The sequence below is a fragment of the Equus asinus genome, chromosome 6 (genome assembly GCF_041296235.1).
Source record: "Equus asinus isolate D_3611 breed Donkey chromosome 6, EquAss-T2T_v2, whole genome shotgun sequence".
Classification (NCBI taxonomy): domain Eukaryota; kingdom Metazoa; phylum Chordata; class Mammalia; order Perissodactyla; family Equidae; genus Equus; species Equus asinus.
Window position 1 is genome coordinate 35470357 of NC_091795.1, and position 24844 is coordinate 35495200.

At 40.6% G+C, this 24844-nt stretch overlaps 1 long non-coding RNA gene across 6 annotated transcripts; it reads left to right on the top strand.

Moving 5' to 3' along the window:
* Positions 1-206: 206 nt before the first annotated feature.
* LOC123286373 (uncharacterized) lies at positions 207-12295 on the top strand. Of its 6 annotated transcripts, XR_011503910.1 has the most exons (4): positions 207-794; positions 1163-1355; positions 3030-3157; positions 10842-12295. It is a non-coding gene; the product is annotated as an uncharacterized lncRNA (long non-coding RNA). The 6 variants fall into 6 exon arrangements; XR_011503907.1 differs by having other exon boundaries at positions 207-1355; XR_011503908.1 differs by lacking the exons at positions 207-794; positions 1163-1355 and adding an exon at positions 1363-1849 and having other exon boundaries at positions 2992-3157.
* The last annotated feature ends 12549 nt before the right edge of the window (positions 12296-24844 follow it).

Sequence of the window (24844 nt, forward strand, 5' to 3'; positions counted from 1 at the left end):
AAGGCTTGGACGTGAAAAAGCACCTAGAGAGAGTCTCCCTTAAGGTCACTCAAGTAGGGTTTCCTCTCAGATCGAATCACAGTCTCTGTTTTATGTTCCATAAAAAGAGAAAATTAATAGTAATGGGCTCACAGGTTTTATTAAAGAGTATATTTAAAACAGGTAAAATAATGACTACAGACAAAGCAAACATGTCAACTATTTTATTTAACTCATCATTGAGGGAACCAGGAAGATATTATAAGAGGTGTAAAGAAGTCAAAAAGGAGAGCTGTTTATAGATTAAGAATCCTGAAATGAATTTGCAAATGGTTGAAAAACTGACGTATTTGCAAATGATTTAGGGGAGAAGTTTGTCTCAACAGAATTTTGTGGCATGTCAATAGACAAGAATTATTTACGTTATGATCAGTTATCTAAAACTTTAGACAGCTGTAAAATAGCTCCAAAGACAATAAGAGGCAAGACCCTCTTAGAATCAGAAGCAGATTCAGAATGAGAACCAGAGGGGTGTGCTCCTGTTTTCATTGATGCACAAAAATATTTCCTGGAGTGGGCTCTGAGGATTAAGAGTTCTTACACGTGGGCATTTAGGACTTCGTAGGCTAAGGGAGGCATTGACCAAAAGAGGTGCTGTCTTAGGAGAGAACTGGCAGAGGGCCCGGGGGCGCCCCCTGGTGTTGGAGGGAGAAGTTCACACTTAGCAGGTACCAGACACTGTGGTAAACGCTATGCAAATTACTTGCATTTAATCTTCCCTCTGAGGAAGGAGTTTTTAGCAGACTATTTTACAGGTGAGAAAATTGATCTCCTGGGATGGGACTGGGTGGAAGTGCAGCGCAGTAGAATGACATCTTAGGGGAAGGGGTATTGTAAAAGTAGTTTAGAATGGCGCCTCTCCAATGGGGTCAGCGAGCGAGGTTTGGGGACAGACAGTGATGTCCAGGGCCAGGGAGCCAGAAGAGCCCAATGAGGACGCTGCAGGGGACCGGGCTTAACGCACCGAGGCTCTCTGGGTGCCGATGAGAGCGCCTGAGAAGCGACAGAAAGGGGGAGCCCTGGGGGTCCCCAGAAGCTGTTAGCTGGGCGTGGGGGGCTACTTAGGAGTGCCCACTCGGTGTATCAATGACGAAGGATGCAAACCACAACCCTATCCCTCTAGGGGAAGAGAGCGAGGACCCTCGGACCCCGACGACGGGGCTGGGACTCCAGGGAAGAGCGGGATAGAGCGTCCTTGACGAGTTTTGAGTAGAAAGAGCAGAGCGAGAAGCAGGGGAAAACGAGGTCCTTGGAGCAACGCAGACGAGGCCGGAACTGGGGGCAATGTCAAGCGGCGTCCGAAATCTGAGCGCGGGGTGAGAGTCGGGGGAGGGAGGGAGGTAAGAGAGAGAGGAGAGCGAGAGCTTGGAACCTCGAACCCTTCCCCCTCGGGTCTCTTCCACCGCGTGCCATCAGCCCAGAAAAGGACGCCTCTGGCACAGTCTTCGGCTGGCTGGTGGCTGCGCGGGGCGGGAGACCAGTACCACGATGCGAATGGGCAGTCCGCTGGGAAAGCTTGGCCGGCTTAGAAATCTCGGGGCGGAATCCGAGGGGGTGTCGGGCAAACCCTGAGAGCTGACTGGAGCCCACGAGATGGGGATCTTCCGGAGCCCAGAGGCGCGGAGAGGAGCGTGGCAGGGTCTCGAACCATGGCGCCGGCGCGGAGGTGTAGAGCCGCCCTCCCATGAGCCCCGCGTGACCTGGGGCAGGGCAGCGTCTCGGCGATGAGTAGCAGTGGGGGCTGGGGCTCGGTGTCTTGAGTGACATCTGGCGGGAGGGCGTTCTGAGCAGGGAGGGAGAGCTGTTCAAGGTGAGTCCTAGGGGGGGGTCCCAAGCCATCTCCCCTGGGAGGGGAGGGGCAGGCGTTCAGGTCAAGCGACCAAAAGGGGAAGGATGTGGAGCGGGGACCCAGCGCCAAGAGAAGAGCCCACGGATTGGGGTTTTGACAGCCATCAAGGGCATTTTCTTGGTGAGTTGGGGCACGTAGTGGCAGAAACAGGGACTCTAGGATCCCAGGCTGAAACAGAGAGAGGGAGAACACCATCGGGCAGGGACTTGGGTCCTGTGAGATGGGTGTTCTACGAAGCCGAAAACAAAGGGTCCTTGGTGGGAGGCTGGGGAGCAAAAGAGGGGGTGAGGCTTAGAGAAGCAGCAGGGTAGCCCCTTGGGGCGGGGAGAGATGGGAATTTAGGATCGGTGGAGTGCTTAGAGCCTTAGAAAGCAGAGACGTTTTAGGGCGTGTAGAGCCACAGAGACTGGACGGCCGGATTATAGGGCCCCCTCTGGTGGCTGTTCCGAAGAGCGCAGAAACGTTTCCAATATTCACATAGGAAAAGCAAACTCATAAAAAGAGAAAGACATTGAAGGACGGACAGAGCAAAGAGAAGAGTGGGACAGGATGGGAGAGATGGAGACTAAGGAAGGAGAAGGAGGAAAGGAACTCTGGGAGGTAAAGGAGAGAGATAACTAGCAGGAGGAAGCTATTATGAAGCGGATCCAGAGGGGACCAGCTGGCTTTCCTCCGAGGCTGACAGGCGGGGGCGCTGGTGAATCAGAGGTTGAACGTCAGCCAGCCTCCCATGGCCCCGCCGCGCTCCAGGACTGCAGGGACCTGTGTCATACGTTGTTCCCAGTTGTACCTGTTACATACGACACAGAACAGAATACTGGCTGACAATAAATTCGAAATTTAAGAAAGAAAACAAAATAAGTAGACCTACTCATTCTGAAAAATAGCCGAAAGCTTAGAAAGAGTGGCAAAACCCACCCGGTTCGCAAGACCCCAGTGGACATCCAAAGTGTAGTATCAGTAAAACAAGCCAGTGGGGACTTTAATTCCTGATCAACGTGCCATTTTAACTAAATTGCGAATGTTAATCAACTGTCTTTCTTTCATTCAAATAATTTTTGGTGAATTAACACGTAGTTTATGAGCGACGGTTTTTGGTCTAGGGCTCAGGCTAGAGGTGAAATGTGCATCCTCTCTCTAGCACGATTTGGGAAAGAAGTTGCTCCCTGGGCCACAGTTTGCAAAAAGAATGCAGCGCTGAGAAGAGAAGGCAGCCCTGAGAGGGGAAGCAAGCCCTGAAAGGGCCTCAGCCCTGGGAGGAGGACCCAGGTGAGTCAGCTTCCTCCTTTCTGGTGTTGATGCAGTAGTCATTTAGCTTTCTCTGCTCACTTGGTATCTCAACCGAGAGGAGCTCTAGGCTGTTCCTCACCTTAGCCATCTGAGGCTCATGTGAAAATGACGTTAGGCCCTAGCATCATTGCCCACCCCTACTATTTTCCCCTGGGCCCTTCAGGAACATGAGGTAGGCCTAAAGCTCGATGTCACAAAAAAGAAAACTGAGGATCGCAGATTAAATGACTTTTTTAAGAAGATAAAAATTATCAGTGATGCTCTGTGGACTAGATCCCTAATTCACCTTAATTTTAGTCCATTGCTCTTTTTACTGCTCTCCCTGCAGAATCTGGAAGTATAAAGATTCACTCTGCAGAATTGAGGCAGTGTCATGCTGGGCCACCTGAGACATCTCCTTCTCTCTCCCTCACTGTTTCTGTAAATTTCGAGTAAGTGGTAATCTTTCTTGCATGCTGTTAATGTCAGCTTAATATCCTGGCCCTTGTCATTTTAATTCCTTCAACTGGGGTGAATTCTTTTATTTATCCTCAGATTTTAAAACATGGAGACTCTTTGTTTTTCATGAATGAGGGGTCAGAACACTAGTGAGGGAGATGGATGGATAAACTAATTGTGGTAAGCGTGATACATGAGTCAGCACAGGGATGTACAAAGAAAGCCAGGGGTCCGGGAGGGGACAGCTTCATTTGTCTTGGAGGTATGACTTGACCCTAGAGATGCAGTATTGACAGTTTTAATTGGATTTTGAAGGGAGAATGCAACAAATAGAGTGAGAGTAAAGGTTTGATGCCGAGCATCTCCCAGGAAAAGGAACAGCAGAGAAGAGCAAAAAATAGTGGTACAAATGGTGGGATGTATTTCATGAGAGCCAGAATGTAGAGTGTGGGAGAGAAGGCAGGAACAAAAGGTGAGAAGATGCTGAAAAGACACCTGTGGCTTTGTATTTCAGGCCAAAGAGTTCTGATTTTGCTCTGTAAGGCAGGGGAACCAATAGTTTTTTAGGAGAACATAATTTGTGATGCTTTATCATTTATTTCTTCTATGAAATCTTAGGGTGTCATGAAGAATGGATTTAGGGATGAGGTGGAGCAGGGGCTGGCAGTTGGGAGACCAATTGGGGTTTTGTTTCAAGTTTAGATAGAGTGACTCAAAGCTTTAGCTAGGATTGTGGGAGGCAGTATCATTCACTGACTAAGAGAATGGTTTTGGTATCAGAGAAAGCCCAGCTTGGAATTCTTCTAGTTCTGTATGATTTGGAGCAAGTTATTTCACTTCTTTCACCCTGGGTTTTCTGTTCTATAATAATGGTTTGGAGGATTCAACTAGATGAAGTGTATAAAGTGGTCAGCATAGTGCTGAGCATGTGGTAAAAACCTCGACTGCTAGGGTGTAGTTGTGAAAAGGGCATCAAGAGTCAGAGTTGGGAACTTAGTGTCTGTTCCTGGCACCATCACTTGGTTCACTTACTGGTTTCCTGGTGATGAGGAGGCTGGTTCAAGAGACATGTCAGCTGAAGCCCATCTAGAAAAAGGGCAAGAGAGAGTCAGAAAGAGAAAGGAAGTGGGAGAACTCTGAGGTTACTGGCTTAAGATGGATGGATTTTATGGTGTTCTTATTGACTAGATGGAGAAATCATGAGCAAGAGCCATGTAGAGGGTAGGGAAGATAGTTTGACTTTAGCTTCAAGATTTAGTTACCTAAAAGGATCCACATGGTTTTATTTCAGAGGCAGATGATCAGGGCTGTGAAAATGTATTTTTGGAGTTAGCAGCCTGAGAAGTGTAATTGAGACTATGGGGTAGTATCCATATCAAGAAGACTAGAAGCTGAGGATAGGACATTGGGACCACCAGTGTAATTAAGGAATGAGTAGAGTAAAATGGACAAGAGGAAACTGTCATAATGAACTTGTGGGAAACAGGAAGAGAATAACTGGAGAGGATCATGGGAATGCAAGGAGCTACTCTTAGGAAGGACCATTCAACTCTGCCTGATTCTGCTCACTGTACAGGACAGTGGACACTGGGTTCAATAGGAAGAGATCCTTAGGGCCCTTTCAAGATTGTTTTCAGTAAATTTAGGAGTAGATTTGAGGCAAATAAATGTAAGCATTGAAGATTGTGAATAGACTGCTTTCTCAAGAAGCTCAGTTGAGAAGGGAAAAAGGATGCATCTCTAAGTTCAAGATTAGGTAGAGTTGAAGGTAAGTTTTGTTTTTTTAAGTTTACCTTTTTTCCTCCGTATTTTTGAGGAGTACTTGACAAATAAAAATTGTGTATATTTAAGATGTACAATGTGATGTTTTGATGTATGTAGACATTGTGAAATGATTACCACAATCAAACTAATTGACATAACCATCACCTCACATAGTTAAAGGATTTTTTTCTGTGGTGAGAACACTTAAGATCAACTCTGCTATCAAATTTCCAGTATACAATACAGTATTATTAACTATAGTCACCATCCTGTACATTAGATCTCCAGAACTTTTTCATCCTGCATAACTCAACCTTTATACCTAATGACCAACATCTCCCCATTTTCCCCATCCCCTAGCCTCTGGCAACCACTATTCTATTCTGTTTTTGTGAATTTGACTTCTTTAGAGCCCACATATAGGTGGGATTGTGCAATATTTGTCTTCCTGTGTCTGACTTATTTCACTTAGCCTAATATCCTCAAGGTCCATCCTTGTTGCAAATGGCAGAGTTTCCTTCTGTTTTAAGGCTAAATAATATTCCAGTTTGAGTTTGTGTGTGTTTGTGAAATTTTCTTTATCCATTCATCCATCCACATACACTTAGGCTGTTTCCATGTCTTGGCCATTATAAATAATGCTGCAAAGAACTTGGAGATGCAGATATCTCTTAGAGATACAGATTTCATTTCCTTTGGATATATACTCAGAAGTAGGATTGATTAATTAAATGGTAGTTCCATTTTTAATTTTTTGAGGAAACTTCATACTGTTTTCCATAATGGCTATACCTATTTACATTCCCACCAATAGCGTACAAGCTTTCCCTTTTCTCCACATCCTCGCCAACACTTGTTATCTCTTGTCTTTTTGATAGTGGCCATTCTAATATGTATGAATTGATATATCATTGTGGTTTGGATTTATGCTTCCCCGATGATTAGTGATGTTGAGCATCTTTTCACATACTTATCGGCCATTTGTATGTCTTCTTCTGAGAAATATCTATTCAGGTCCTTTGACCATTTTTAATCAGGTTATTTATATTTTTGCTGTTAGTTGTTTGAGTCCCTTATATGTTTTAACCCCTTATCAGATATACAGTTTGCAAATATTTTCTCCCATTCTGTAGGTTTCCTTTTCACTCTGTTGATTATTTTCTTTGCTGTGCAGAAGTTTTTCAGTTTGATGCAATCCCACTTGTCTATTTTTGCTTTTTTGACCTGTGCTTTTGGGGTCATATTCAAGAAATCATTGCCCAGACCAATGTCAAAAAGATTTTTCCCTATGTTTTCTTCTAGTGGTTTTATACTTTAAGGTATTATGTTTAAGCTCTTAATCCATTTTGAGTTAACTTTTTGTACATGGAGTGAGATAAAGGTCTAATTTCATTCTTCTGCATGTGGATTTCTAGTTTTCCCAATACCGTTTACTGAAGAGACTGGCCTTTCCCCATTATGTGTTCTTGGTGCTCTAATTGAAGATTGGTTGACCATAAATGTGTGGATTTATTTCTGAGCTCTCTATTCTGTTCCATTGATCTATATGTTTGATTTTATGCCAGTACCATACTGTTTTTATTACGGTTGCTTTGTAATATGTTTGAAATAAATAAATGTGATGCCTCCACCTCTGTTCTTCCTCATGGTTGCTTTGGCTATTTGGAGTCTTTATGAATTCCATATGAATTTTAGGATTTGTTTTTCTGTTTCTGTAAAGAATGCCATTGGAATTTTGGTAGAGATTGCATTGAATATGTAGGTGTCTTTGGGTAGTATTGGCATTTTAACAATACTAAGTCTTCCATTCTGTGAACAGGATGTCTTTCCATTTATCTATCTCTTCTTTTTTTTTTTTTTTTTGAAAGATTTTATTTTTTCCTTTTTCTCCCCAAAGTCCCCTGGTACATAGTTGTATATTCTTAGTTGTGAGTCCTTCCAGTTGTGGCATGTGGGATGCCACCTCAGTGTGGCTGGATGAGCGGCACCATGTCCGCACCCAGGATCCGAACCGATGAAACACTGGGCCGCCTGCAGCAGAGCACACTAACTTAACCACTCGGCCACGGGGCCAGCCCCTATCTATCTCTTCTTTAATTCTTTTATCAATGTTTTATAATTTTTAGTGTACAAGTCTTTCATCTCTTTGGTTAAGTTTATTCCTAAGTATTTTATTCTTTTAGTTGCTATCGTGAATAGGATTGTTTTCTTAATTTCCTTTTCAGATTGTTCATTATTTTTGCATAGAAATGAAATTGGGTTTTGTTCATTGGTTTTGCATCCTACAACCTTACTGAATTCATTTATTAGTTCTAACAGTTTTTTTTCTTAAGTATTGAGTTTTCTAAATATATGATTATATCATCTTCAAATAGACACAATTTTACTTCTTTCTTTTCAATTTGGATTCCTTTTATTTCTTTTTCTTATCTAATTGCTCTGGCTAGAACTTCCAGTACTATGTTGAATAGAAGTGGTAACATTGGGCATCCTTGTATTGTACTATATCTCAGAAGGGAAGCTTTCAACTTTTTCCCATTGATTATGATGTTAGCTGTGGGCTTTTCATATATGGCTTTTATTTTGTTGAGGTAAGTTCCTTCTATACTTAATTTGTTGAGAGTTTTAATATGAATCGATGTTGAACTTTGTCAAAAGCTTTTTCCATGTTTCTTCAGATGATCATGTACTGTTTTCTTTCTAATGTGGTCACATTGATGCTAAAGTCAGAGAAAGATTCCACAAGGAAAGAAAACTACAGGCCAATAGCCTCAATGGACATAGATGCAAAAATAGTCCATAAAATACTAGCAAACCAAATTCTACAGTGCATTAAAAAGATTATACACCATGACCAAGTGGAATTTATCCCTGGAGTGCGAGAATGGTTCAACATACCCAAATAAATCAATGTGATACATCACATTGACAAAATGATAGGTTTAACTTTTAAATCGATAGTCTATTAAGAAAGAACTGGGAAGGGTTTGAAAAAGAAGACAAATGGCTATAGGATGGGGCCAATTCTAGAACAGAAGATGAAGGATGACCTTAGTCAAGTATAGGTGGGGTATAATCATTGGTACAGTTTAGATATACATAGATGTGGAGGATAAAGATTGAGAAGCTCTTGACTGGAGCATTTATTTTAATGTCATTGTCAAGAATGCTACCTTTGGAATCACATTTTCTGATTTACATCTTGGTTCTTCCAGGTAATGGCTGTGTGATCTTCAGTAGTTAGCTTAACCTTAAGGTGCCTCAGTTTCCTCATCTTTAAAAGGGAGGTAGTAACAGTTTTTACCTCCTGGGGTAGTTAGGTATGTTAAGTGAATTAATGCACGTAAGTTAATTAATTCAAATTGAGCCTTGCTGTAGTAAGCCTTCAATACGTGTTAGCTGCCATTAAAAGCATTGGTACTAAAAATCTAAGACCAGATCATCTGCTGAGAGTTATTGAAAGAAGCAAATTGGGGTGGGGAGGAAAAAATCAAATTTTGGAAAGATGCTATTGAGAACAGAAGAACAAGTCCTTCATGGATAACTGAAGGATTGTCAGATGGAGCTGAGACCCATCTGAAACTGCTCTCGGACACTACGTACTCCCTGGCCTCCTCAAGGGACTAGGGTCTTCGATCTGTTAGACTCTTGGTGGTTCTAAGAGCCCTTTGAACCATTGGTTAGCCAATCAACTGCAAATCTGCTTGACTATTATTTACTCTGCAGGCGTAAGAGCCAAGAATGCAGTTGACAGTTTTTATTTATTTTAAAATTTAATTTAGAAATAGATTAGTATATTTCTTTGGATAGAATATTAGAATTTACATGAAGATTAGAGTGTTAAAGAAGTTAGAGATCTTGGACCATATGGCTAAACACCAAAGTTTGGCAGACAGCTAGGGTTTCTAATGAATATTTTATTTTGTGCACTTTGTCAGATTTATGGACTGCTTATACATCTAGTTAGATGAAATTAAAAAGAAAAGGACAGCTTCTTTGTGGCTTGGAGAATTTCTGAAATATTTGTAAATTAAATTTATGACAGCAATGTTTTGCAACTGTAGGCAATGGTTATGAAAATGAAAATCACCCTCTGGATTCCACGTCCATGTCACTAGTGATATGTGGGCATTGAGGAAAAGCAAGTAGAAAACTAGCAACGTTAAAATGATTAAATAGCAAGGGACAGTGAATGAATATTATGAGCAACTGGGAGTCAACAGTCACTGGAAATCAGCAGAAACATTTGCAGAAAATTAATAGAATGAACTAAATTTTGTTACATACAGAGAGTATATCCAAATATTTCACAGTAGGAAGGACTCAGTACTGCAAATCCTTCTCTTTATTTGATGGGCATTTTAGATTTTTTCTGAGGAATTCCCCATCTACCCATTGTCGATAATAGAAGGAATTAGAGAAGGGTAACAACCAAGTCAAAATTGGAAACTAAAATCTTGGAAGAGATTTCTACAGTTATGTAATTTGTTAGATTCTTTAGAGCTGTGTTGTCAAAAGATTATAGGTGGAGAGATCAGTTTCGTGGTTTGCAACCAGAATTTAAAAACATTGAATAAGACAGCAAATATCAGAATAGTAAGAGCAAATGTTCTATGATACTTTTGTTTTGTGTGTATGTGTGTGTGTTTGTGTTGATGTAAGGTTGTGGTGTAAAATTAGTAATCTATTGTAGCTTTCAAATGTTTGAAAAATAATAATTTAGAATATTTTAGGGAGAGGGCATTTAGAAATAATAGGAAATTATAAAGTTCACATAAAATTGAATTATTAGAAAATATTACCAATGATGAAATTGATCAATCTCTGCAGAATAGACTCTGTGGTGATTGAGAAGTTTTAAGAGTAGACAAACAGCAGCAGAAGTTTTAGAGGAATTGGGCTAGATATCCATGTTGGCCCTTCTCTTTTGGAAGGTGGGGTGAAGTTGAGTGTTACCGCTAATTGAATGAAAGTATAAGAACTGCATGTCCTCTGACCTCAGGGGGCCAGAAGCCAAAACCAAGACTCAGGAACTGAAAATACAGCAGAGTTTAGGGCATAGCATAACAATTTGGTCCAAATAGTCAAAGAGACTGTTGATAACAGAAGATACTCAGAAATTGAGGTAAATGTTTATATTGTTGTCTCTCTTTTTTTCTACCCTCTTTTAAGGTCAAAGTTTATTTTGCCTAATTAGACAGTATCTAATATGAGGAGTGCAGGCTGCTCTTGTCCAGATGAAAAAAAGACCTATAATATGTGTCATATTGTTATCCTAGTGCTTTTTGTTGGGATGAGCTGATGGGCCAATTTGTGGGAAAATAATGGCATAAACTATGAGGCTTGAGTGGTGCACACTTGTCAGGATCCCCACCTCCTCTCCTCTGAGTGGAACTCTTTCATGAAAGTTAGGATACAGCGTGAGGATTTCTTTTGATATGGTGTCTGTGTTCTTTTTTAGGCCATGAGTTCCTTTAGCGAAGAGCCCAGTCCTGTTTGTCTTTGAGCCAACAGCACTTTGAACATTGTCAGCTCCTGACAGGAGGAAAGCAATGCACATTTACTGACCTGAACTGTTCAATTCATCTGAAAACAGGAATGAAAAACCACCAGAAAAATGGATACAATAACTTTGCATAAGGAGCACCAAAGACTGAAGTTATCAAACACGTGTATTAACTAAAAGCAAAACTGTGAGTGTAATGTCTGATTACTTAGCCATGTTTTTCATGCCTTTGAATGCCTGTTTTTCTCTTCCTCCTTAAAATGGATGAGTGACTGAATCGGTTAGGAGAAGTGATGTCTGGTAAATGGCCTACTTGACTCTTCATTCTTGACCTCTTCCTTGGAAAGGTGGTATTGCCTAGCGGTTTAGAGCATAGTCTCTCTGCCTTCAGAGACTATCTAATGTTCAAATCTCAGTGGCAGGATTTCTGCAAGGTAAGGCAATGCCTTCGCTAGCAGAACTGAGAAGAGTTATTTTGTAGGACTCCAGGACAATTTCTTCAAGTCCAATCTCCTTTCTTCTGTGATACTCTGAGCTCTGTCATTTCTCTATGCTTATTAGTTTATTCCTCAGATTTGTTTCTGTTATGGTTCAAATTTTTGCAGCAGTTCCACATCTTACATGTGCGTACTGAAATATCCAATTGAATACAATGCACCTTTGACTTATATTTCCCAGCAAAAGTCTCAAAATTTATTTGGTTCTGTTTGTTTAGGATCCTTGAATCACACGACCACCTGTGAACCACTCACAGGAACCAGAGGAAACGATTGGGGCAATTGGCTTAGCCAAAGTTGAGGACTCTATCCTAGCAGTTGAGAATGGGAACAATCAAATTCCTTGAAACAACATGGATAGGGCAGGGAATTCAAGCTGTTGCCTTCCTCTTTTCTATTTCGCCATTTATATATTGAGAAATAATGCCATTTGTCTTAGAAATTTCTAACATTCTGGATTTGGTTGATTGCATCTCCAAGGTGTTATTTAACACGCTCTCCAATTCCCTATGATCCACCAGGCTGAGTGGGGAGGTGAGGGGAAGGGAGGGAGCATATGATGGCGCAAGTGCCACAGACTCTCACTGTTTTCACTGAGATTTAGTAGATTTTATTAAATAAATATTTCTTACTTTCTGTATGCATTTAGGACACTTTTAAGAGACTTTAAGTTGTGTGTATGTGTTTGTGTGTGTGTGTGTGTGTGTTTTACTAAGTTTCACCAGTTATGGTTGTTTCACTGGAGACAAGAGCTCCTCATGTCACCTTTGTGGAAGTGGAACTCTATACTATGATGGACGTATTTGGACTCATTTTCTGTCATCATTTTTTATGATGTATATTTGTCCCATTTTTGTATGTGTTTTGCCTTATTTGAGACAAAAAAATCATTTCTTGATTGTTTTCTTGCAATTCATTTGGAATTTATTTAGGGTATTTCTGTTTTAGTTATCCTTGAAGTTTTACCATGTATGTTTAGCTTTAAAAAGTGTAAAGTTAAGTTAGTGGTTCTCAACTGGAGGTGATCTTGCCCCTCAGGGGATATGTGGCAATGTCAGGAAACATTTTTCTATGTTAAAATGGTGGGGAGGTGATAGTTACATTGACTGGATAGAGGAGAGCAACACTGCTAAAAGTCCTGCAACGCGCAGGAGAGCCCCTCACAACAGAGAATTGTCCGCTCCCACTCCCATCATTCTTATCATTCTGGCCCTGTTGACTCCTACTCTGTTCTGAGATTCCCCTACATTTTGTGAAACCAGCCATACCACAAACACTGTAATCCTTCTGGGTTTTAGTTGTGCTGTAGTAAGAAGGTTATTTAGTTCCCCTAGTCAGCCATATTACCAGGGCGGAGGTCACTTTTTATCTCATTTAGAAGGCCGTACAAAAGAATGTTTAATAAAAGATAGTCCTTAACACATGACGGCTTAAGGAAGGGGTGAGGACACTGTGCTGTCATTTTGCAAAGTGTACTTTTGCAATGAAGCTTCTCTTGGCTAATGGTCAGCACCATGAACCTCTGGAGGACTTCCGGGTAATAGATGGTGGCGTTTTCGGAGAGAAGCCAGGTTGGTGAAATGGACCTGTTTTACTGCGTTGTCTACGTGATTTGTTTGCCTTTTCAGCCAAATTTTGAGTTCAGATTCTTTGAGATAAAACTGCCTCCAATTCTTCTAGACACTGATGGATCAACTTTATAAAACGCCCGTGTATAATAGCAAAAACAGGTGCTGGATCCCTCCCTGTTAGGGGCTCCTCTTGCCGAGGGATGGGGTAGTCAATGCCGTCACTAGGTGCTGTGCAGAGCTGTCAGGTGTAATAGCTCATCCTTGACTTCCTTTGTTTTGGGAACTCATTGCTGTCAGACCTGGAATAAGTAATTTGAACACTTTAGTTACAGCCAGCAGAAATGGAATCAATACATGCCAAGATTAACTTCAGTGATTAATCCCAGAATCAATGAACCAAATGATTATCATTTCTGTCAGCTGAAGATTCTGGGATGCAAAATTGTGATTAGAGAGGTGGGTTAATTTTCTTCGGCTGGCTTCTGCGGCAGGCATCTCTGAAGCCACTGTTTCTTTATTTCTCTTGCTTTACAACTGTTTCAATGATACCCCCATGCTGCAGCCAGTTCCTGTGTCACCCACTGGGGCACTCAGAAGCCAGGTTTGACAATGACGAGAGGCAACGTCGACTTAGTCTGGGCTGCTAAATCTTCAAGGATAATGCCAAGCTAGTGAAACTTCTAACTTTTAAATCAGAGTGATTATTCTGGCTCTGTGTTATTGGGAGGCAGGTGTCGTTCGCTGTTTATCAAAAGAGAGCAGAGGTGGCTGGAGGAAGAGCTGGGAATATGATTGCCTAACTGAAGGCTGGGGGTATCAGTCTGCACAGGGATCGGAGCCACTTCAGTGGTGGCGCTTCTCAGTGGAGACCCCGGGCGGAGTGCAGCCCCTACTCCTAGTGAGATTGAAAGAATGCCATGTGCCAGGCTCAGTGCTCAGTGTTCCATGTATCTTATCTCACTTAAAGATCACAGCAACTCTCTGTGGTGGGTGCTGTAAATATCCTCACTTGCCAGATAAGAAAACTAGGCCTTAGTCGTTTAAGTAACTTTCCCAAGGGCGCATGCCTAATTTGAACCCAGGGCTCTCTGATTCTGGGTTCTCAGAGCTCAGTTGTTCCGTTAAGATCATCCAGGTGTGGCTAAGCAGAGATGGCTCTTGTTACGGGTTGAATTGTATCCTTCTAAACAGATAAGTTAAAGTCCTAAGCCCAGTACACCAGAATGTAAACTTATTTAGAAATAGAATCATTGCAGATGTAATTACTTAGGATGAGGTCATCCTGGAGGAGGATGGGCCCCTCATCAATATGAATGGTGTCCTTATAAGAAGACCGTCCATGTGAAGACAGACACAGGGACAATGCGATGTGAAGACGGAGGACTGGAGCGGTGCAACTACAGGCCAAGGAATGCCAAAGACGGCCCACGAACCACCAAGTTTCAGAGAGAGCATGGCTCTGTCCACGCCTTGGTTTTAGACTCCAAGCCTTCAGAACAGTCAAATGTAAATTTCCTTTGCTTTAAGCCACCTAGTTTGGTACACATTAGGCGGTAAATGTGGGTATAAGGAAGTGCATATGGAATGAGTCCAGTGAGCAGCAGACCATCACTCAGAGGGTTCTCCTTTTCCTGGGACATTCAGAGGAGGCTCTGCTGTGGAGGAAGTGGGATCTCAGCACTGCTGGTCTCCTCTGCATTCAGGTCAGGCGCATCGTCAGTCTGCCTTTTTGTATGTTTCAGTAAGTTTGGATAATACCGTCTCTTGAAAGAGAGAGAAAGGACACGTCAAGGGGAGGGTAAGTTGGAGGTGGGTAAGTTCATTTCTTGCCCCATTAGGCTTATGAAATGGTGAGATCTGAGACTGGACATCAATATTTTTAAAAGCCTTGTTGGCTAGAAACGCCAAGAAGATTTTTTTCTTCTTGTTACTCTAGGGATGGAGCAAAACCCAGAGCCAAATATAATGTTTTATTGGACCTTTTGGTTATGAAAATGCAAAGCCAAAATCTAGCCTCAAAAGGAAGAAAGTCAAGACAATGTGGAACTAAATGATTTGACTGCATAAAAATCTAAACATTGTTTCTATTATGGACCAAATTTCAAGGTGAAAAGGGAGGATGGCCACTTCATTACTAAATACTATTGCACTAGTGCAGACACACATACTGATCACACACACTGAGCAACTTGGGGGAGGGGGTAAAAACAATTAGAGGTTCAGACCCAAAGAACACTGTCAGTGATGGAGAAACACAAAAGCCATTTCAAATAAAATGATCCTGAACTCTTAGCCTCAAACCACTTTCCTGACAAAATTACAGAGGTTGTTCCATTTATTTCTGTATTAACTTTTAACCTCCACACCATTCCAATAGTAGAAGATTAATCACAGAGCCTAATAGTGTAAATTAATGAGGGCAAATTTGAATTACTGATAGTACCAAATGCCAGAAGTGTTTAACGAGAACACAGGTTTATCGTCTCTTGATGTATATGTAAATAGTAAATTCCAAGTAAAATCAAGCTCTTTCAGCAACATCACATGACATCATTATTGAAAATACTCCTGTATGTTAAAAAAAGCCTAGCGCACATAAATGAGTTACTGAAATTGTTGTTGAAGGAATCCTCAAATATCCTTAGCTACTAATTTTAGTCAATGTCTCTTTTAGGTTTCTGACCTTGAATATCCACAGAGGAATTATTTTGAACTTTTTACTCCATAAGGCTCTCATGATTTGATCATACATTCATAATTAATAGATTAGAAACTATTGATATTTTCTAATTTATCTAAATAGACTGTCTAGGGAAATCTTCATTGCTTTGGCCTTGAAAGCATTCCTTGGTGTAAAAAAGCAGAGGGCCAGCAGGTGGCAGTGTGTCCCCACCTGTGAGAGGAGAGCTCGCTATTCGGGAAAAAGCCCCCACTCATGCTGAAAACAAGCAACAGGAAAATGTTTCTTTGCTCTATGAAAGGTGGAAATCCATCAACAATGTTCCTTCTCCACACAGCTGCAGAGGACTGATGAAGTACCTACTCCCAGAGTTCCTGGCTTTTGGGGTGGGGCGGTCCTGCCAGCGCGCATGTCCTCAGGGAACACATGGTGCCCTTGCCATCTCACGGGGCAGATTTTGGACAGCCCGCTGACAACACTGGTCTGACGCCTGAGTCAGAGCTATGCCAGTCTGAAGTGAGTACCCAGCAGAAAAACAGTATCTTCCAAACACTCTCTGGGTGATGAAAAGGGTGATAGGGGAATGCAAGGCCTCTGTCAGTGCTACTCATATTTCTTCATTGCTTTTGATGGTAAAACATCCCCTGGTTTTGCTGAGCAATACCAAGTCATGAATCACTGAGCTGGAAGGAAGCTTAGAGTTCACGGCCAATGTCCTTGTTTCACAAAGAAAGCAATGGAGGCAAACCAAAATTACTCACCTTAGACCACACAGCTGGGAAATGTGGTAGAGTCAAGACTAGAACTCAGGCCTTCCTCCCACTCAGTTAGTCTTTTTCCCCTTTCATATACAATGCCTTGACATTAGGTAAAGAAAAGTTCTGAACAAGCAAAAGGAAATCATGTTTTTTGACTGGCTTCTGTGTTCCAGGCACTGTGCTTGTTTCTTTTGTACACATGGAGTCTGTTAATCCCCAGAACAAACTGCTGGCTGATGTTACCCTCAATTTATAAATTCATCACCTGGAGCTCAGAGGGGTGAAATGACTTGCCCATGGTCATGCAGCTAGTAAGCGGTGGTCAATATTTGTGTCTCATACCTACAAACAGAAGCAAGAGCTGGTTTTCAGAAGCTGTTAAACACTGAGCAGGGAGGAAAGCTAGGGAAGGATTGCTAGCGGATCCATCGCCAAATTGACTCATCCTTCCTCTTTGCAAATACCTCTGCCTTTCCTTGAATGCTTTCCCCAGTCCTGTTTCTATGCTTGAATCCTCCCACAAAACTTTCTCTGAACACTCCAACTCAAAGTGCTTAATCCTCGAGACAAACATGTTAGTTATGATTGGTGTCCCTCATCAGGCACACGTCATTTATTGCTTTTAAGAAATAGTTATCTCTTCACGCATAAAAAATATTTTCTTCCAGTTTGATAATAGGTGTTCACTAAATATTTTGATGACTAATGAATTAAATATTTAAATAGTTAGTTGGAATTTACAAAAATAGGACACGTCCCTCAAGGGAACATTAATACTACTCTCTTAGTTTCAATGTTTTCTAGTTCTATGAGTTCAGAATCTCTAAAAACAGGGATTATTGCTGCCAGCTCTCTGGAAACATTGAACTAGTGACCTGGTATACTAGGCAGGCTAGCTTTGACAGCTGGGGGCATGTGGGCCATTTAAAGGAATGAAACAACTATCAGTTTTCTAAGGCTCTAGTTGGTATAATTCATGCAATGTACCTTGTGCATAAAGTGAACTTTGGGATATTAAGTCCAGAGTAACTTAGGTTGTGGAGGCAGCCATATGTGGTCTGGGATAAGAGAGTTCAGTCACCTATGGGGCGGCTTGGAGTTAACGTCTCCCAAAAGGAATTCCGTGTTGAGTAACAGCCATCGGCATGCCCAGTGGAAGCGTTTGTTTTCTCTTTTGAGGATGTTTGCTAGGTAAACAAAGAGAAAATAAGCTATTTGGGCTCGGTTTGTTGAACTGAGTGACACTGAAATGTTCTCCAGTTCCCAACCTGGGTTGATAGTGGAACCAAGGTATCCTTGCTGCTGCTGAGATCACATTTGTGTGCTATACCTCATTTCCAGGTGTCGTATATAAACCTGCATCACCAATGGTGATCTCTCTCCCCCTCTCTCAAAACTCCCAGACTGAGTCACAAACCTGGATATTTTATGTTCTGAAACAACAAAACCAGAAAAGGTAAAATGGAAAGGCATAGATTTGGAATCAGACAGAAGTGAGTTTGATATTTGCCCCTATTGTTCATTAGCTATTTGAACTCATGTATCATCTTAGATCTCGTTTCCCTGTGAGCAAAGTGATGATACTAACACCAGCTTCAAGGAGGATTGAATGAGGAAATGTTTAGAATAGTACATGCATCTAGAATAGCGTACTATTTAATAGCTACTTAGTATAAACAATAACAGTTATGTCAACCAAGGGGGCAATAGCCACTTGAAAATGCTTTTGCCATTGAGAAAAGAGAGGGAAAAGACTTTTTTACAGAAATAAAAAGCATTATAAGAGTACTATGAACAATTGTACGCTAACAAATTGGATAACCTAGATGAAATGGACAAATTCTTAGAAAGATACAACCTGCTGAGACTGAATATGAAGAAACGGAAAATCTGAATGGGCCTATAACTTGTAAGGAGGGGAAATCAGTAATCAAAACCCTCCTAACAAAGAAAAGCCCAGGAAAAATTAACATCAAGGAAAAATTAACATCAATCCTTTTCAAACTTCTCCACAAAATTGAAAAAGAGAGAACACTTCCTGACTTATCCTATGAGGCTATTGGTTCCCTGATACCAAAGCCAGATTATGACACTACAAGAAAAGAAAACTACAAACCAATAATGCGTATGAGAATGGATGCAAACATCTCCAACAAAATACTAGCAAAGAGAGTTTAATAGCGCATTAAAAGGATTATACACCATGACCAAGTAGGATTTATTCCTGGAATGCAAAGATAGCTCAACAGACAAAAATCAATGTAATATACCATGCTAACAAAAAGGAAGGGTGAAACACCCCATATGATGATCTCAATCAATGAAGAAAAAATATTTGACAAAATTCAACACCCTTTCAAGATAAAAACTCCTAACAAACTAGGAATAGATTGAAAATATCTCAACATAATATAAGAAAACTAGATACAGAAAATTAGTAGTTAGCATCATGATCAATGATGAAAAATAAAAAGCTTTTCCTCTAAGATAAGAAACAACATAATGATGCCAGCTTTTGATATCTCTATTAAATGTAGTACTAGTGGTCCTTGCCAGAGCAATTAGGCAAAAGAAAGGAATAAAAATTATCTCTATTCACAGGTGACATGTTCTCATATGTAGGAAAACCTAAATATTTCAAATAAAAGCTGTTAAAACTAATAAATGAATTCAGAAAAGCTACAGGGTGCAAAATCAATGAAAAAAATCAGTTATTTCTTTACATTAACAATGAACAATCCAAATTAAGAAAACAATTAAGGACATTAAGAAAACAATTCCACTTATAATAGTATGAAAAAGAATAAAATAAAAAAAAATACTTAGGAATAAACCTTACCAAGGAGTCAAAAGACTTATACATTAAAACTAGAAAACCTTACTGAAAGCAATTAACGAAGATATCAATAAGTGGAAAGACATTATATGTTCATGGATTGGAAGATTAAATATTACTAGGATGTCAGTACTACCCAAAATTATCTACAGATTAATGCAATCCCTATCAAAGTCCCAATGATGGTTTTTGCAGAAATAGAAAAATCCATCCTAAAATTCATGTATAACCTCAAGGGACTCGAATTAACCAAAACAATCTTGAAAAAGAAAGAAGTTGGAGATCTTACAGCTCCTGATTTCAAAACTTACTACAAGGCTATGATAATCAAAACAGTATGGTACTGGCATAAAGATAGTACCTATAGGACCTACATATAGACCAATGGAAGAGAATAGAGAACCCAGAAATAAACCTTTACATATATGGTCAAATGATTTTCAATGAGAGTGCCAAGGCTATTCACAGAGAAGTAACAATCGTTTCCACAAATGATATTAGGGGAATTGTATACCCACATGCAGAAAAATTAAGTTGAATCCTTACCTTACACCATACACAAAAATTAAGTCAAAATAGATCAAAGGCTTAAATATAAGACCTAAAACTAGAAAACTCTTAGAAGAAAACACAAGAGAAAAACGTCATGACACTGGATTTAACAATGATTTCTTGGATATAATATCAAAAGCACAGGCAACAAAAGAAAAAAACATAGGTAAGTTGGACTTCATCAAAATTAAAAATTTTTGCGTACCAAAGAACACAATCAGCAGAGTGAAAAGGCAACCCATGGAATAGGAGAGAATATTTTCAAATCATATATCTGACAAAGGATTGATATCTAGACTACAAAATGAACTCTTCCAACTCAAAAACAAACATGACCCAATTAAAAAATGGACAAAGTCAGAGTGATGTCAGCATCGTGGCAGAATGAGTTGTTCCCTTTGTTTCTCTAAGTTACAACCAGTTAGACATCCATTGACCAACAAAGGACTCCTTGCACAGCCTACCAGAACTCCTGAGCAATCCATGCATCTATACATCTGAAGGTGTGTGGATCAGACCTCTGGGAGGCAGTGGAAGTATGGGAGCAGCCTCCGCCTGCTTCACTGGTAGTGGTGATCCAAAACACGGTTTCTCACACTGGCACATGCCAGCGACCACAGGCTACAAGGGCAAACAAGGCACTCACAGCTAGGGCCCCGCCCCTTCCCCAATGGTGGTGGGTGGTGAACACATCCTGAGGATTCAGAATACAGAGCAGAGCCAGTGACCCAGCACCCCCCTCCCATCAGTGGGATCAGTCTTTCCAGCAATTGGGACAACATGCAAAACATGAATATTCCTGGTGGGGGTGGAGTACACTGACTTGAGATTTCAGAGCACACCAGCATGCACCAACACTGGCAACCAGAGGCTGCAGCCCTTGCTCTTCCCAGTCATAGTGCTTGGCCCACATGTCCTGTGGCTTCAGGACAGAAAGCAGAGGCTGAGCCTCCCTCTCCCCAGCAGTGGTACCACCTTTCCAGCAGTGAGGACAGCATCCAAGGAGTGAATTTCCCTGGTGGGGGCAAGGTCCCCTAACTGAAGGATTTAAAGCCTACCAGCATGCACCAGTTATCATAGGTTGCACGCACAGTGGCAATACACACTCATGACTTGTCCCCTACTCCCTCCCAATGGTGGCTAGTGGCACACACACCCTGAGGATTCAGGACACAGAATAGAGCCAGCAACCCAGTCCCCTCCACCTTCCCCAGCAGTGGCGCCAGTCTTTCCAGCAGTAGGGACAGCATCGAAAAGTTGAATTTCCCCATTGAAGGTAGGGTGCTCTGACCTGAGGTTTTGCAGTACACCTGTACATGTCAATGACCAGAGGCTGTATGAGCAGGAATGACATCCACTCTCAGCTTAACCCCTCACCCCCTAGAGGTAGTGGATGGTGCACACATCCTGAGGCTGCAGGACACAGAGTGGTGCTGGTGAACCAGTCCCCTCCTCCTCCCCTGGCGGTGGCACCAGTCTTTCCAGCAGTGGGGACAGTAACCAAAATGTGGATTTCCCCAGCAGGCACAGGATGCACTGACCTGAATGAGGTCTGAAAAAGCACGTCAGTGCACACCAGTGACCAGAGGCTGCAAAAACAGCAATGGCACTTGTGGCTTGGTCCCTGCCCCTCTCCCAGCAGATGGAACCTGTGACTTGAGGCTTCAGGAACCACAGCAGAACCTGGGACCCGGCCCCCAATGGCACCACCCCTGACACCTGTTCCACCAGCAGTAGGGGCTGCATACAAGAGCCCAGGCCCGCAGCAGCAACAGCAACATCCCTGAACCCAGCACTCCTGGCAGTGATGCTGCCAGCATCCCCATATAATCCAGGAGCAGCAGTGGAGGTGGTGCATGGGGCAGCAGCACCTGACCCTGTGGAAAGCCTGCAGAGAGCCATTGGGTGAACATGAGAGCCACATGACCCCAGAAGCAGCAGAAGTGCTTGCAGCCTGGTGACTCCAGAGGTGACACCTGTGACTGCAGTGACATTGTAAGCAGCAAGGCACCAGCAACCTCAGAGTCACAAGCAGCACAAGGAGGGTGCTGGTGATGCTTCTAGTGTAAGCAATTGAAGGTGGAAAGTGAAGGATTTCAAATATGACCAGAAGCAGCTCAGAATCAAAGTAACCAAAGTTGTAACCAAATAAGATACATGGTTATTATCACAAATGTGCTGGCAGAGGATCAATTCATCGAACAACATGAAGAACTATACAGTAAGACGGCAGAACAGAGAGTGACAACTCTCCATAAATCAAACTTGAAGTCACAGAAGATTGCAGTCTAACTGACAGAGAATTCAAAATGGCTGTCATGAAGAAACTCAATGAGTTAGAAGAAAACTCAGGCAGTTTAATAAGCTCAGGAATAAAATTAATGAACAGAAGGAGTACTTCACCAAAGAGATTGAAATTCTAAAAAACACCAAACAGAAATATTGGCAATGAATAACACAATTAATGAGATGAAAAATAAAGGAGAAAGCATAAAAAAATAGAGCAGACCCTATGGAAGAGAGAATGAGTGAGCTCAAAGATAGAAATCTAGAAATGATTTGGGTGGAGGAAGAGATAGAACTAAGATTTTTAAATAAATGAAGAAATTCTATGAGAAATATCTGACTCAATTAGGAAAAGTAACATATGGACAATAGGTATCTCAGAAGGAGAAGAAAGGGAGAAAGGAGCAGAGAGCTTATTTAAATAAATAATATCTGAGAACTTCCCAAACCTGGAAAGGAACTGTACATGCAAGTACATGAAGCTAATAGAACTCCTAATTACCTCAGTGCAAAAAGATCTTCTCCAAGCCTATATTAAAATTACCAAAAGTCAATGACAAAGAAAGAATATTAAGGGAAGCCAGAAAGAAGAAAATCACCTATAAAGAACCTCCATCAGGCTTTCAGTGGATTTCTTAGCAGAAATCGTGCAAGCTAGGAGAGAGTGGAATGATATAGTCAGAATACTCAAAGACAAAAACTATCACCCCAGAATAGTCTATCCAGCAAAATTATCCTTCAGATATGAAGGAGAAATAAAAACTTTCCCAGACAAATGAAAGCTTAAGGAGTTTGTTGCCATTAGACCTGCCTTAAAAGAAATGTTGAAAAGAGCCCTCCTACCTGAAACAAAAATGCAAAGGTACAAAGCTTTGAGCAAGGAGATAGACGGAATTAGAAAATTGCAGCTCTATATTAGAATGGGTAAGTAAACACTTAATTATAACATAAAGGATAAAGGAAAAGAAGACATCAAAAATAACTGACCACATCAATTTGTTCACAAACTCACAACACGAAAAAGAATAATTTGTGACAATTGAAGCATATGTGTTCAGTTGTATCTTCTTTCACTTGACATAATGTTTTTGGCTTTCATTTATGTTTCTGTATGTGTTTGTTAGTAGTTTGTTCCTTTTATATTACTGAATAGTGTTCCAATATACAAATATATCAACATTTATATATACATTCACCTGTTGATAAACTTTTGCATTGTTTCCCATTTTTGACTGTTACGAATAAAGCGCTCAAGTATTTGTGTTGATCTATGTTTTCATTTCTCTTGGGTAAACACTTTGAAAGTGGATTGCTGACTCATATGTTAAGTGTACGTTTAACTTGATAAGAAACTGCTCAACTATATTTTGAAATGTTTGTACTGCTTTACATGCCCATCATGTATGAGATAGTGCATTGTGTGAGAGTTCCAATTAGACTACATCTTTGCCAATACTTGATATGAATAATGTTTCAAAAATTAATCCATTGTAGTGAGTTTGTAGCGGTCTCTCATTATGATTTTAATTTGCATTTCCATAGTAATTAAAGATGTTGCACATCTTTCCTGTGCTTAATGCCCATTTGTTTATCTTTTTTCGTGAAATCTCTGTTGAAATGTTTGACCAATTTTTAAATCTGAGTTACATGTTATAGAACTGACACAGCTCTTTGTATGTTCTCTTGCATATTCTCAAAGAACCTGTAGGTGCTTTGCCAGATAAACGTATAGCCAATATTTTCTCCCAGTCTCTGGCTTAACTACTCTTAATGGTATTTTTTGAAGAGCAAAACTTTTTAATTTTTATATAATTGGAATTTTCAAGGTGTTTTTTAAATGGTTCATGCTTTTTGAATGAGGTTGAAGAAGTATTTTCTTACCCTAAGTTTACGATGATTTTCTTCGATGTATTCTTCTGGATCTTTTATTGTTTTAGTTCATACAGAGGCCTATGATCCACTGTGAGGTAAATTTTGTGTATGGTGTATGGTAAGGATCAGAACATTTTTACCCCAATTTATGTACACCATTTGATAAGATTATCATTTATCAATTGTACTGTTTTAATACTTTTGTTGAAATGCAGTTGATTATATATATGTGCTTTTATTTCTAGACTTATACCTATATCAGACTGTCTTGATTACTGTAGTTTTATAGTAAGTTTTAAAATTAGGTATTGTAAATCTTCCAATTTTGTCTTTTTCAAAATTGCTTTGCCTATTTTAGGTTATTTTCATTTTCATATAAATTTTATCTCATCAATTTCGACAAAAGCCTGCCGAGATTTTGATTGGGATGTTGTTGACTGTATGGCTCATCTAGGGGAGAACTGAAATCTTAACAATAATGAATCTGCCAGTTCATGATCATGGTGTGTCTTTATGTTTAGTTAGATCTTTAATTTCTCTCAGTAATAGTTTGTAGTTTTTAGTGCCATGCGGAACAGAATAGTGAGGGTAGATGTCCTTGCCTCCTTTTTATTTTGTTTTTGGTCTTCCACTATAAGTATTCTATTAGATCCCCTTTATGATGGGTAGATCTCCTTTACGATTGAAGTACTATTCTTTCTCTACTTTGCTGAGAGTTTTTATTATGAATATATGTTACATTTTGTTAGATCCTTTTTTTCAATCAATTAAGAGAATTACATGATCTTTCTATTTATTATTTTAATATAGTGAATTAAATTGATAATTTTCAAATATTAAACTAGCCTTGGATACCAGATCTAAGCCCCACTTGGTCTGGATTTTTATCCTTTTTACTTTTTAATG